This window comes from Macaca fascicularis, chromosome 14, assembly GCF_037993035.2.
Source record: "Macaca fascicularis isolate 582-1 chromosome 14, T2T-MFA8v1.1".
Classification (NCBI taxonomy): Eukaryota; Metazoa; Chordata; class Mammalia; order Primates; family Cercopithecidae; genus Macaca; species Macaca fascicularis.
The window spans coordinates 54,983,239-54,998,017 of record NC_088388.1 but is presented as its reverse complement, the minus strand read 5'-3'; positions in this window follow the sequence as shown (position 1 = coordinate 54,998,017).

Here is a 14,779-nt window from a genome sequence, read left to right as displayed (position 1 = left end):
TGTCTCTATAAAAAAAAAACTACAAAAATAAGTCAGGTGTGGTGGAGCACCTGTGGTCCCAGCCACTCAGAAGGCTGAGGTGGTAGAATCACTTGAGCCTAGGAGGACAAAGCTGCAGTGAGCTGTGATCACACCACTGCCCTACAGTCTGGGCAACAGAGCGACACCCTGTCTCAAAAAAAAAAAAAAAAAAAAAAAAAGGAGGGCACATTTGGAGATAGGGAGATCATTAGTTAGGCAGCTACATGATTTATTATTTTTATGGGCTTATTTTTACCTCCCTTCCAAAATCATAAGGTTCTTGATATCAAGTATTTCTCTTACATTACCAATAGAATTCTTTGCATACACAAGAGCTGAGAAAATATTTGCATATTATCTTGCTGCCATTTTATTTATTTTTTTCTGTAGAATTTCCTACTGCCTCATTGCCTCCTTTACCAATTCAGCTCAGTCTTTGCTGGGTTCTCCTACTCTGTTTGACCTATAAATATTGACATACCACCAAGGATTTATTCTGGGTCTTCTCTTCCCTCTGAATACTTTTCTGTGAGGTAATTCATCAATCCTATGGCTTTAAATCCCATTTATATGATAAACATTTCCAAATTCATATCTCTATCTCTTATCTACCTTTTCCCCCATGCAAGCTATAGATGTATATCATCTATCTTGACTTGCCTACTGAAATTTCCCCCTGAATATCTAATAGGCATTTCAAGTTTAACATGTTCAGGATAGTTTTTCTCCATTGTTCACCACTGTCAGTTACTAAAGTAAAAAACATATGAATCTTTCTTGATTCTTCTGTCCCTTATCTTCTGTATTCAATCCATCAGAAGTTCTGTTGGTTCTGTCTCCAAAATATCTTAAACTGGTCCACTTCTTTTGATCTACATTGCTATCACTTTAATCTAACCACCATTCTCCCTAGCCTTCTAGAACTGGTCCCTCAACTTCATCTCTTGCTCTCCAATACATTCTCTACCCGGAACCAGTAATCTTTAAAAAATGTAAATCAGATTATGCCACTTCCATGTTTAAAACCCTCTAATCATGGATCTATATATAATATCCACAATAAAATCCAAACTCTTTAGCATGGCCTGTATGACCTTACATGATCTGACCCTTGACTATCACTCTGACTTCAACTCCTACTATGTTCCCTTTGATCTCTATATTCAGTCACACTGGCCCCTTTCTATTCTTCAAACATGTCAAGCTCATGCAAAGCTTTCTATTTCTCAAATATGCAAAAACTATGGCTATTTCTTTTTTAAGTTCCACTGCCCAAAAGCTCTTATCCCAGTTTTTTACAGAATGGCTTTGTGTGTGTGTATAATTTAGATTTCAGCTTGAATGGCCACCTCTCTAGAAAAGCCTTCCCTGATCATCCTGTGTAATGTTGTGTCCTCTTCTAGACACTCTATTACGTTTCCCCTCTTAGTTTTTCTGTTTGTTAGTTTTTGTCTTTTGCACAGTCCTTCTTACTATCTGAAATGATTTTTTGCATTCATTCTTGTCTCTTGTCTGCTCACTGCATTAGGATGTTAAGCTAAATGGCAGCAGAAACTTTATCTGTCATGTTGTATTCCACAGATTTTTTAAAAAGATGACTGGCTTCTGGCAGGCATAGTAGCTCATGCCTGTAATCCCAGCACTTTGGGAGGCTGCGGCAGGTAGCTCACTTGAGGCCAGGAGTTTGAGACCAGCTTGGCCAACATGGCAAAACCCCATCTATACTAAAAAAATACAAAAATTAGCTGGGTGTGGTGGCACACATCTGTAGTCCCAGCTACTTGGGAGGCTGAGGCACGAGAATTGCTTGAGTCTGGGAGGTGGAGGTTGCAGTGAGCCAAGGTCGCACCACTGCACTCCAGCCTGGGCAACAGAGCAAAGCTCTGTCCAAAAAACAAAACAAAACAAAACAAAACAAAAACACACACAAAAAACTTCACATTAAAAAGATGACTGGCTTCTGGATAGGGAATGTATTGGATAGCAAGAGATAAAGAGCTTAGAATAGTTCCTGGCATATATTAGGCATCATTAAATATTTATTGAATACAGGAATATACATTATCTCAATTGAGTCTCACTACAAACTATTTGGAGGAAGTAGAGATGTATTATTTCCCCCATTATATATATTGGGAAATCGAAAGTTTGGTGACTTTTCTAATGCAATTCGTGGCAGCATCTCATACTTTCCCGAGTACATCAAGCTCCCCCACCCCACAGCAACATTAATAGCCATAATGGGAATATTCCTTTCTTATCACTTTTGCATGAATAAGGTGCTTGCATTAGTTTCCTTTGGCTGCCATAACCAATTGCCACAAACTTGGTAGCTTAAAACAACCAAAATTAATTTTCTCACAGTTCTGGAAGTCAGAAGTCTAAAATCAAGGCATTGGCAGAGGTGCACTTCCTAGGGAGGTGCTGGGGAGAATCCAACTCTTGCCTCTTGTAGCTTCTGGTGGCTGTTGGCATGCCTTGGCTTGTGGCCACACCTCTCTGCTCTGTCTTCACATTGCCTTTCTGTATGCGTGTGTGTGTGTGTGTGTGTGTGTGTGGTGCACATTCCTTGGCTTGTGGCCACATCCCTCTGCTCTGTCTTCACATTGCCTTTCTGTGTGTGTGTGTGTGTGTGTGTTGTGCATCCCCAAACCCCCTCTGCCTCTCTAAGGATACATGTGATTGTACCCAGATAATCCAGGCTAAGCACCTCCTCTTAAGACCCTTAATTTAATTACATTATTTGCTATATAAAGTAATATTCCCACACTACAGGGATTAGGACATGGGCATATCTTTTCGGGGTAGTCATCAATTCAACCCTACAGTGCTCATACTATTTTACTGCAGTACTAAATTCTCAGAACTCTATTTAATGGGCCAGTCTCTTTACTGTTTTATTGCAGAACCAGATTCTCAGAACTGTCTTAATGGGCCAGTCTCTTTTTATATAGCTCATCATTCATTCATTAACAAATATTTAGTGAGCACCTAATACATGCTGTGCACTGCTAGAAATAGGGTATATATTGATAAACAATAGTAAGCACTTTATGTGTGGGGTGAAAGAGGGTGTTATTAATAATTACATTGGGATAGCCAGCATAAACCAGGACTATACCAGGTAAAGCAGGTCCTGTGACCACCTTACTTATGATGCATGTTGTTAGGCTAGGATAATGAACTAGACCAAGACCCTGCCTGCTAGTATTTCTCCCTTTGCCATTTTTCTTTTCTAAGTCAAACATAGTGTTTAGTTTTTAAAGTTCTTAAATGAATAGCATGCATAGCAGCATGACTGAAGTGATTTTACTGGACTTCATCAATATGTAGATCACTTATACCTTTGGATATTGGACTTGTAACCTGGGAGTACAAGGACCATTCCAGAGCAAAATTTTCTGTATTAGATAGGCTAGGGATACACTTGAGCCTTAAGTAAGGGAGGACAACCGGCGCTTTTAGTTCACTGTACAGTTGACTCTTGAGCAACGTGGGTTTGAACTGCGTAAGTACACTAATAGGTGGATTTTCTTCCACCTCTGCTACTCTTGAGACAGCCCCAATGAGGTCTTGACAGCAAAACCAACCCCTCCTCTTCTTTCTCCACCTTAGCCTACTCAGTGTGATGACTACAAGGATGAAGATTTTTATTATGATCCACTTCCACTTAGCGAACAGTAAATACATTTCTTTTCCTTATGACTTTTTTTTTTGAGACAGAGTCTTGCTCTGTCCCCCAGGTTGGAGTGCAGGGGCGCGATCTCGGCTCACTGCAAGCTCCACCTCCTGGGTTTACGCCATTCTCCTGCCTCAGCCTCCTGAGTAGCTGGGACTACAGGCGCCCACCACCTCGCCCGGCTAGTTTTTTGTGTTTTTAGTAGAGATGGAGTTTCACCGTGTTAGCCAGGATGGTCTTGATCTCCTGACCTTGTGATCCGCCTGCCTCGGCCTCCCAAAGTGCTGGGATTACAGGCTTGAGCCACCGCGCCTGGCCTCCTTATGACTTTCTTTATAAAATTTTCTTAAATTTTTTTTTTTTTTTTTTTTTTGGCTGGGAGCAGTGACTCACACCTGTTATCCTAGCACTTTGGAAAGCCAAGGCAGGAAGATCACTTGAGTTCAGGAATTCAAGACTAGCCTGAGTAACATAGTGAGACCCTGTCTCTATGAAAAAAAAAATTAAAAATTAGCTGGGTGTAGTGGTGGGCATCTGTAGTCCCAGCTACTTGGGAGGCTGAGGTGGGAGGATCACTTGAGCCTGGGAGGTTGAGGCTGTGGTGAGCCATGTGGTGAGATCGCGCCACTCTACTCCAGCCTGGGCGACAGAGCGAGACCTTGTTTCAAAAAATAATTATTTTTTTTTACCTTTTTTTTTTTTTAAGAGACAGAGTCTTACTATTTTGCCCAGGCTGTTCTCGAATTCCTGGCCTCAAGCAATCCTCCCGCCTTAGCCTCCCAAGGTGTTGGGGTAGCAGGTGTGAGCTATCACACTCGGCCCATTTCCTTTTTTCTCGCTTACTTTATTGTTAAAAATATAGAACATAATACATATAACATACAAAATATGTGTTAATAGATGGTTTATCAGTAAAGTCAACAGTAGGCTATTAGTAGTTAAGTGTTTGGGAAGCCAAAAGTTATATGTGGATTTTTGACTGTGCAGTGAGGGATGTGTTGATGACCCCTAACCTCCACATTGTTCAAGGGTCAACTATATTTCATAATTCATTTAATTTAGAAAAATTAAAGTTAGAGAATGGATGATGTTCATCTGTAACACTCCTGAAAGGTGACCAAAATTACTGGCAGCAACTTAAGATAAACAGGCTTCAAGTTATGTGCAATTCCCAGTGTTCCTTTCTTGCCAAAGTAATAAAGCATATATGAATGCAAGTTACTGAGAATATTATTATAGGGATAATATTGCATCCACTCTCATTGATTGACTGATTGAGACGAAGTCTTGTTTTGTCACCCAGCCTGGAGTGGAGTGGCGCGATTTTGGCTCACTGCAACCTCTGCCTCCCAGTTTCAAGCGATCCTCGTGTCTCAGCCTCCTGAGTAGCTGGGATTACAGACATATGCCACCACGCCCAGCTAATTGTTTTGTATTTTTAGTACAGATGGGGCTTCACTGTGTTGCCCAGGCTGATCTGGAACTCCTGGGCTCAAGTGATCTGTCCGCCTCAGCCTCCCAAAGTGCTGGGATTAAAGGTGTGAGCTACTGTGCCTGGCCACTTTTATTAATAAAGAAAATCATTTGCAAATTTTGTTTCTTCATAATTTTTATTAGTGACAATATTTATAATATAACCCAGCCGGGCATGGTGGTGGCTCATACCTGTAATCCCAGCACTTTGGGAGGCTGAGGCGGCTAGATCACTTGAGGTCAGGAGTTTGAGACCAGCTTGGCCAACATGGTGAAACCCTGTCTCCACTAGAAATAAAAAATTTGTAATCCACCTACTTGGGAAGCTGAGGCACAATTGTTTGAACCCAGGAGGTGGAGGTTGCAGTGAGCCGAGATCGCACCACTGCACTCCAGCAGCCTGGGTGACAGAGCGAGACCGTATCTTAAAATAATAATAATAATTTATAACCAAATGTAATCAAAATGCTATAACAACACAGTTAAAGAATCAGTTCTAGAAAATGCAAATTATTTAACTGGGATAGAGAAACGTAAGTGTAATAAACCAAGTTTCTCATCTTGTTTCAAGGGGAAGAAAGCACATGTCCAGAGCACAGGTTTTATACGTTAAAAATTATTTATAAAATGCTCAAGTTTACATTTTAAAGGATGCTTCCATATGCAAGGGAAATATCCTTATTTCCATTTTATGACTGATGTTTGGAGAAACTAATTTACCTGTATCTTTTTCTTTCCCTTTTATTTTCTTTTTCTTTAGAGACATGACCTTGCTCTGTTACACAGGCTGGAGTGCAGTGGTGATCATAGCTAACTACAACCTTGAACTCCTGGGCTCAAAGAATCCTCTGGCCTCAGCCTCCCAAGTAGCTAGGACTATAGGTACATATTATCATGTCTGACTACTTTTAAAACTTTTCTTTTTTTTTTTAAGAGATAGGGTCTAGCTATGTTGCCCAGGTTAGTCTTGAACTCCTCGCCTCAGCCTCCCAAAGTGCTGGGATTACAGGTGTAATCCCACCACCCCAGCCCGATATCTGTTTTTTAAACTTTTATTCCAGTGATCTTTCCTTGACTTTATACTTTATCTCTTAATAGAGCATAGAGTGAGCAGAAGTAAACAAAATAGACACTAGAAAAGCACAGAAAAGATCAATGAAACTAAGTGTTGGCTTTTATAAAAGACAAAAAAGTCAATAAACCTTTAGAGTAGCAGAGAAAAAGAGAGAAGATGCGAATAAACTCAGAAATGAGAAAGGAGACCTTACAATTGATACAACAGAAATATAAAAGATCATGAGACTACTCTGAACAATTATAACCAACAAATTGGATTAACTGGAAGAAATGGATAATTTCCTTGACACATAAAACCTACCAAAATTGAATTATGAAGAGAAAGAAAATCTGAATTGACCAATAACAAGTAGGAGCTCAAATCAGTAGTAAAAAGTTTCTTATCAAAGAAAAGCCCAGGACCACATGGTTGCACTGGTGAATGCTACCAAACATTTAAAGAATATTCCTTGTTTGAATATTTTTGATTAGTGATTCAAACTGCATACTCGTTATTGGTCTATTCAGATTTTCTATTTTTCATGGTTCAGTCTTCCTAGGTTGTATATGTCTAGGAACTTAATCATTTCTTCTAGGTTATCCAATTTGCTGGCATGTGATTGTCCACAGTAGTCTCTTATGATCCTTTGTGTTTCTGTGGTACCCACTGTAATGTCTCCTCTTTCATTTATAGTTATTTGAGTCTCCTTTCTTAGCCTAGCTAATGCTTTGTCAATTTTTGTTTTTCAAAAAAATAATTTAGTTCACTGATCTTTTCTATTGTTTTTCTAGTCTCTATTTCACTTGTGCTCTAGTCTGTATTATTTCCTTTCCTCTGCAAACTTAGTTTGTTCTTGTATATCTAGTTCCTTCAGATGGAAAGTTACGTTATTTATTTGAGATCTTTCTTTTTCTTAATTAGGTATTTGTCGCTGTCACTTTCCCTCTTGAACTCCTTTTGCTGCATCCCATAAATGTGTGTGTGTGTGTGTTTGATAGATCCACTCTGTTGCCCAGGCTGGAGTGCAGTGGTATGATCTTGGCTCACTGCAAGCTCCGCCTCCTGGGTTCAAGCGATTCTCCCACCTCAGCCTCCCAAGTAGCTGGGACTACAGGTGCCCACCACCACGCCTGGCTAATTATTGTATTTTTAGTAGAGATGGGGGTTTCACCATGTTGGCCAGGCTGGTCTTGAACTCCTGACTTCGAGTGATTTGCCAGCCTTGGCCTCCCAAAGTGCTGAGATTACAGGCGTGAGCCACTGCAACCTGGCCACATCCCATAAATTTTGGTATGTTGTGTTTCCATTTTCATTTGTCTTAAGATATTTCTGATTTCTTCTTTGACCCACTGGTTGTTCAGGAGTGTTAATTCCACATACTTGGGAATTTTCCAAGTTTTCTCCTGTTATTTATTTCCAGTTTCATACCAGTGTATGAAGCCTTTCCTTGATGTGGTAGTAGATATAAATACAAACATATGTATAGGTTTCCATCTATGATTCCTGGCTCATAACTCCCAGAGTCCTTGTTATAGTCTTTTGTTACAATGTTGGTATGTTAGGCCTCTGACTTCCTCCAGCGTTCCTTTCACCTGCCCCAAGGCAGGACTGTAATCTGATTGTGGGTCATAAGACCACCATTCCAGAGAGGGTCCCATCCATACCTTGGGGGAAGGAATGCTAACGTCATGTAGCTTCTATAAAAAGCCAGGAGGACTGGATTTAGAGAGCTTCTGGATAGCTGAACACATGCAAGTTCCTGGAGGGCAGCTCGCCCAGGGAGGGCATGGGAGTTCTGTGCCCCTTCCCCCATACCTCACCCTGAGCATCTCTTCATCTGTATCCTTTGTAATAAAATAAATTGGTAAACATGTTTCCCTGAGTTCTGTGAGTCACTGGTGTGTAGCAAATTAATTGAACCCAAAGAGGGATTGTGGGAACCCCAACTTGAAGCCAGCTGTCAGAAGTTCCAGAGGCCCCAGACCTGTGACTGGTGTCTAGCAGTGTTGCAGGAGGGAAAGAGGACAATCTTGGGGGGGCTGAGCCCTTACCCTGTGGGATCAGACACTATTTCCAGGTAGATAGTGTTGGAATTGAATTGGAAGACATCCAGTTGGTGTTTGTTGCCAAACTGATTGCTTACTTCTTGCTAGGGAGAAATCCCCACATATTTTGAGGTCACAGAAGTCTTCTGTATTGATGATGGTTGTGCTGGCATGAGAGCAGAGAGAAAACAGAATTTGAGGGTTTTTCCAAAACACTTGGCTATAAAAACACACTGTTCTGGTTGACAGTTACATTTTATTGTGACTGATTAGATAAAAGGTGGAGAAAAAGAGAACATTTGTGAACCAACAAGGAACTCAAAACAGAAAGCAAAAATAGTATGGTAGAACAATGTCACCCAATGCTGTCTCAGAGACTAATCTTGGCCCTAGAGCACTGCACATCTCCATTATCACATTTCTACAGTGGAGCTTAGGGCCTCTGTGACTGCTTCCCTCCCTTAGAAGAGAAAGTGCCTGTCAGAATATACAAATATACAAATATCCCTCTGTTTTGCGGGGAGAATGGTAAACCAAAAAACTGTCTTTTATTTTTAGTTAATTCACTGTATCTTTTAAAATTCTTTTTTCTGTCTCAAGCATCATTTTTACTGGAACTTCATGTTTTTTTAGACAGTGTTCTTATTCTCTTCTGGACAGAACATTTTTAAAAGTTTGTGTTTCCTTTTTGCATTCTTTCACTGTGATCACAAGTCAGATATAAAATCCAGCTGGATCTGGCTAACAACTGTTGAGAAAGGGACTTAAATGAAGACATTCAATGGTAAATTCAGTGATGTCTTTCTGGTTATAGTTCACCTTTCCACATTTATGTATAGCCCAAAGGCAAACACATATATACTGACAAACCACCAAAACAAAACCAGAGTAGGGGCAGGGGGGCAGGGGCTCATGCCTGTACTCAAAGGGATACCAAGATTGGAGGAAGGCTTGAGCTCAGGAATTTGAGGCCAGCCTGGGCAACATAGCAAGACTCCATCTTTACCTATATATACACATGTATTTTATATAAACATAAAAGCTGGAGGGGGGGAACAGAGTCATCACTTCAAGGTCTGAAGTTATGATTTTTGAGAACTTGGAGAACTGAGAATTTAGGAAAAAAGGTATGCAGGAAAATAGGAAGATATAATTTTGACAATCTCTGATAAATTTAAGAGAGACAAAGATGATCATGATCAATGTTTACAGCATGTGCTTATGATCTTTAGAAGAAGAGAGAATATAAGATAATATTAGAAGTCAAAAGGGCAAGTGTTCTTTCTTGCATTCAAGAGTCAATGGAGGCAACAGTAAAGAACTACTTTTTTTTTTTTTTTTAAGAGATGGGATCTAGCTATTTTGCCCAGCCTGGTCTTGAACTCCAGGGCTCAAGCAATCCCCCCACTTCAACATCCCAAAGTGCTGGGATTACAGATGTGTGCCACCTCATCTGGCCTATAAATGATTATTTAAATAAACAGCTACTCCTTTGTCATCATTACTATCTATAAACCAAATGTTGCTCATTGAAGTCAGCATTAGTTTTTGCTTCATCTCTATGTTCTTCCCAGCATAGTGTGTGATACATTATCGTCATTCAATAAACATTTGTTAAATTATTAGGGTGGTAGAAGTGACATGGGTCTCTCTCCAACAAGGTCATGGGTGAACTCATAATCAATAAACACTTACTAAGTGCGTTCCACATTTTATACTTTTCTAAGTGTTTTATATGTATACACCACCACAGGAGATGGTTGATATTACTGTTCTCTCTTTACAGACAAGGAAGCTGAGGCACAGAGAAATGAGTACATGACAGAATTGGGATTTGAGACTAGGCAGTATGGGTTATAGAGCCTATATACTAATCAGCACCTATATGATCTCAGGTCAATCAGAAAAATGCCCCAGGATAACTCCAGGATAACTCTACAATGCATTAAACCAGAGCTCATACCTGCCCAACCCAAGAACCAAAAACAGGAAGTGTCACACTAGGCTGGAGAGTCACTATACATGTATAAAGTGACAGTGGGCTAATAGTAAGCCAGGAATCCGGAAGGGCCTCTGCTAGCCTGTAAATTGGGGCAATCACTAATACCCAAAGCGTGTTTAGTGGGTATGGTACAGTAGATTTCAGAAGATCTTAAACCCCTGGCTGGGTGCCTTTATGCTGTGCAAAAATTGCAGAGCGTAAGCAAGAGCGAGAGCAAGAAAATGAGAAGGAGGAAGAGAAAGATTAAAAGCCAAGGACAAAAACAGGCATGGGAGATGGGGGTGGGGAACAGATGGATCCAGAAGGCCAACTTCAGAAATTGATAAATCAATTGTGGTCACACCATGCTTCAATTCAGAGAGTTTTAAACCTTCCCCCTAACTCCACCCATCAAATCCTGCTCCTAAAAAGCCTTGTTCCTTTTGATCAAAGGAATAATATACTGACAAGTAACAATATACATGGCCTATTATTTTTATTTTTCATTTATTATTATTTTTTAGAGACAGCATCTTTCTCTGTTACTCAGGTTGGAGTGCAATGGCATGTTCATAGTTCACTATAGCTTCAAACTTTCGGGCTCAAGGGATCCTCCTTCCTCAGCCGCCTGAGTAGCTAGGACCACAGGTATGCACCACCACACCCAAACTAAGAATATGGCTTAAAAAACAAAAAAAGAAAAAACAAAAACAAAACAAACAAAAAAATACCTCTCTGCTGTGGTCTGAAAGCTTGTGTCTCCCCTAAATTCATATGTTGAAATTCTAACCCCCAAGGTGATCGTATTAAGAAATGGGGGCCCTTAGTGGGAGGTAATTAAATCCTAAGGACAGAACCCTCATCAATGGGATTAGTTCCCTTATGAAAGAGGCCCGAGGTGCTTGTTTGCTCCTTCTACCATGTGAGGGTACATCAAGAAGGCACTATTTATGTATCAGAACAAGGGCCCTCAGCAGACACTGAATCTGTCGGGTTTTTTGTTTGTTTTTTTTTTTTTGAGCTGGAGTCTCACTCTGTAGCCCCGGCTGGAGTGCAGTGGTATGATCTTGGCTCACTGCAACCTCTACCTCCCATGTTCAAGCAATTCTCCTGCCTCAGCCTTCTGGGCAGTTGCATTACAGGCACCCACCACCATGCCCAGCTAATTTTTTTGTATTTTTAGTAGAGAGAGGGTTTCACCATGTTGGCCAGGTCTCAATTCTTGACCTCAAGTGATCCACCCACCTCGGCCTCCCAAAGTGCTGGGATATAGGCGTGAGCTGCACGCCCAGCCTGTTGGTGTTTTGATTTTGGATTTTCCAGCTTCCAAAACTGTCAAAAATAAATTACTGTACTTTAAAAGCTACCTGTTTTATGGTATTTTGTTATAGCAGCCTGCACAGACTAATGCACTTTCAAACCAATCCTTTATAACAGAGACTAGACTAGCAGGTAGAGTGATATATTGATATATGAAATTTAGCTTGACTTTAATTAAAAATTTTTAATTTGGCATAATAATCTCTCCAAGGGAGATAATTAGGAAGAAATGGCACTGATTAGACAAAAGTAGTACACAATTTTTTTCCTCATTGACTAAAGATGTTTGCCATTTCCATTTGTCCAACTGCTACAGATAGATGCACAGAAAGATAAACTGCTAATAGGCACCAGGAGAAGAGTAAGAACAGCAGTTCATCTAAAAAAAAAAAAAAAAAAAAAAAAAAAGCCCATTATCCAATTCATGTGCAATTTCTCCCAGGACTTACATAGCTGAGACCTCAGGGAAGAAAGGGGACAAAGGAAGAACACACTAGGTGAGTGGCACCATCGAGTAGGATGTGGAACAGACATCATGAGCCTGGGCATTAATCAGTATGTGTCAGAACAGAAAGCTATATTTAAAAAAATAAATTTTATTAAATAAAGCTGTATTTTTGAAATTTGAATTTTCCTTTTTTTGTTGTTGAACTTCCTTTTGGAATCCATTACATTTTAATAAAACTTACTTTGAAAAAAATCTCAGATACACTATAGGTAAATAAATGTTGTTATTTACAAAGATGGGCCAGGGAGAAATGTGAGACAGTATAACTTGGGGCCAGGCACAGAGTTATTCATTTATTCAATAAATATTTACTGAATGCCTACTATGTGCCAGGCATTATGCTAAGATGCTGGGGATATATCTACTAATGAAGAAGGAAGAAATTGTCTCTGCCTACATGTAACTAAAAGTCCTTGGGAGAAGAAAGATAGTGAAAAATAAATCCAAATGTGATGTGTTATGAAAGAGGAAGTACAAAGTGCCATGACTATGAGTGGAAAGAGCAGTAAAAAGTGAGCAGAGGAGCAGCTCTCAGTCAAAAGAAATCAAAAGCTAAGATAAAAATCAGAAACACTCAGGATGGGTGGGAATAGATGGAAATCCATAAAGTCAAAGAGATTTGAGTAGCTTGACTTCAAATAGGTTGAATATTTCAGTAAGGTAAGGACTTTATTCTTTTTCTTTCTGGGCCTTTGTCCAGAGAGTGGGAAAATTTTGAAAGATTTGGTCTGAATCCAGGTTTTAAAAATTATTTTTATGGATTGATTAATATTGTTATACACAACAGGGCTACAGAATGTAGGAGATGGGGTAACTGTCCCCAGAGAGGTCATAGTCTTGTTGGAGAGACAATGTATAAACATAGAAAAAAATAAAAGAGGTCTCTTAGGAGACTATAAATGAATAAAGCCTTAATGAAGGCAGAGAAAGAAGTTTCTATGGGCAGAAATAATAAGGAATGATGTCTTGCTAGAGATGTCCTACTTTAGAACTTATTGGTGAATTATGACATTCTAAGACAGGCCTAAGTGTACAAGACTTAGATCTAAAATTAGGCATTAGAAACTGCCTCCCTGTTTGGACTGGCTGATGGGAGGGGGAGGTTCAGCAATACAGGGGAGATTCAGTAGCCAAAGATGGGTTCATCTATAACTATGATGAGATAAAGAGTTGACACCAAGCTTATACATTCTAGTGTCTAGAAGGGGGGTTTTTCTGTATTTGTCTGTTCTCACACTGCTATAAAGATACTACCTGAGACTAAGTAATTTATAAAGAAAATAGGTTAATTGACTCACAGTTCTACTTGGCTGGCGAGGCTTCAGGAGACTTACAATCATGGTGGAAGGTGAAGAAAAAGCAAGGACCTTCTTTACATGGCAGCAAGAGAGAGACGGGTAAGCAGGGGAAATGCCAGATGCTTATAGAACCATCAGATCTTGTGAGAACTCATTCACTATCACAAGAACAGCATCGGGGGAACCACCCCCATGATCCAATCACCTCCCACCAGGTCCCTCCCTTGACACATGGGGATTATGGGGATTACAATTCAAGATGAGATTTGTGTGGGAACACAAAGCCTCCATATCATTCCGCCCCTGGCCCCTCCCAAGTCTTTTTCTCACATTTCAAAACATAATCATGTCTTCCCAACAGTACCTCAAAGTCTTAACTCATTCCAGCATTAAACCAAAAGTCCAAGTTCAAAGTCCCATCTGAGACAAGGCATGCCACTCCTGCCTAGTAGCCTATAAAATCAAAAGCAAGTTAATTACTTCCAAGATACTATGGGGGTATAGGCATTGGATAAATGCTTCCATTTCAAATAGGAGAAATTGGCCAAAACAAAGGGGTTACAGGCCCCATGCAAGTCTGAAAACCAGCAGGGCAGTCATTAAATCTTTAAGCTCCAAAAGGATGTCCTGTGACTCCATGTCTCACATCCAGGTCATGCTGATGAAAAAGGTGGGCTCCCATGGCCTTGGGCAGCCCTACCCTTGTGGCTTTGCAGGGTATAGCCCCCGCCCTAGCTGCTTTCATGGCTGGCATTGAGTGTCTGCGGCTTTTCCAGGCTAATGGTGCAACCTGTCTGGAGGATGGTGGCCCTCTTCTCACAGCTCCATTAGACAGTGCCCTAGCGGGAACTCTACATGAGAAATCCAACTTCACATTTCCCTTCTGCACTGCGCTAGCAGAGGTTCTCTGTGAGAGCTCTGCTCCTGCAGAAGATTTCTGTGGGACATTTGGGCATTTCCATGTATCCTCTGAAATCTAGGCAGAGGTTCCCAAACCTCACTTGTTTTCTGTGCACCCGAAGGCCCAACACCACATGGAAGCTGCCAAGACTTGGCGCTTGCACCCTCTGAAGCCACGACCCAAGCTGTACCTTGGCCCCTTTCAGCCACAGCTAGGATGCAGGGTGCCAAGTCCCAAGCCTACATAGAGCAGCAGTGGGGCCTGGCCCACAAAACCATTTTTTCCTCCTAGGCCTCCAGGTCTGTGATGGGAGGGGCTGCCATGAAGGTCTCTGACATGTCCTGGAGACATTTGCCCCATCATCCTGGCTATTAACATTTGGCTTCTGGTTACTCATGCAAATTTCTGCAGCTGGCTTGAATTCCTCCCCATAAATGGTTTTTTCTTTTCTACTACATGGTCAGGCTGCAAATTTTCCACATTTTTACACTCTGTT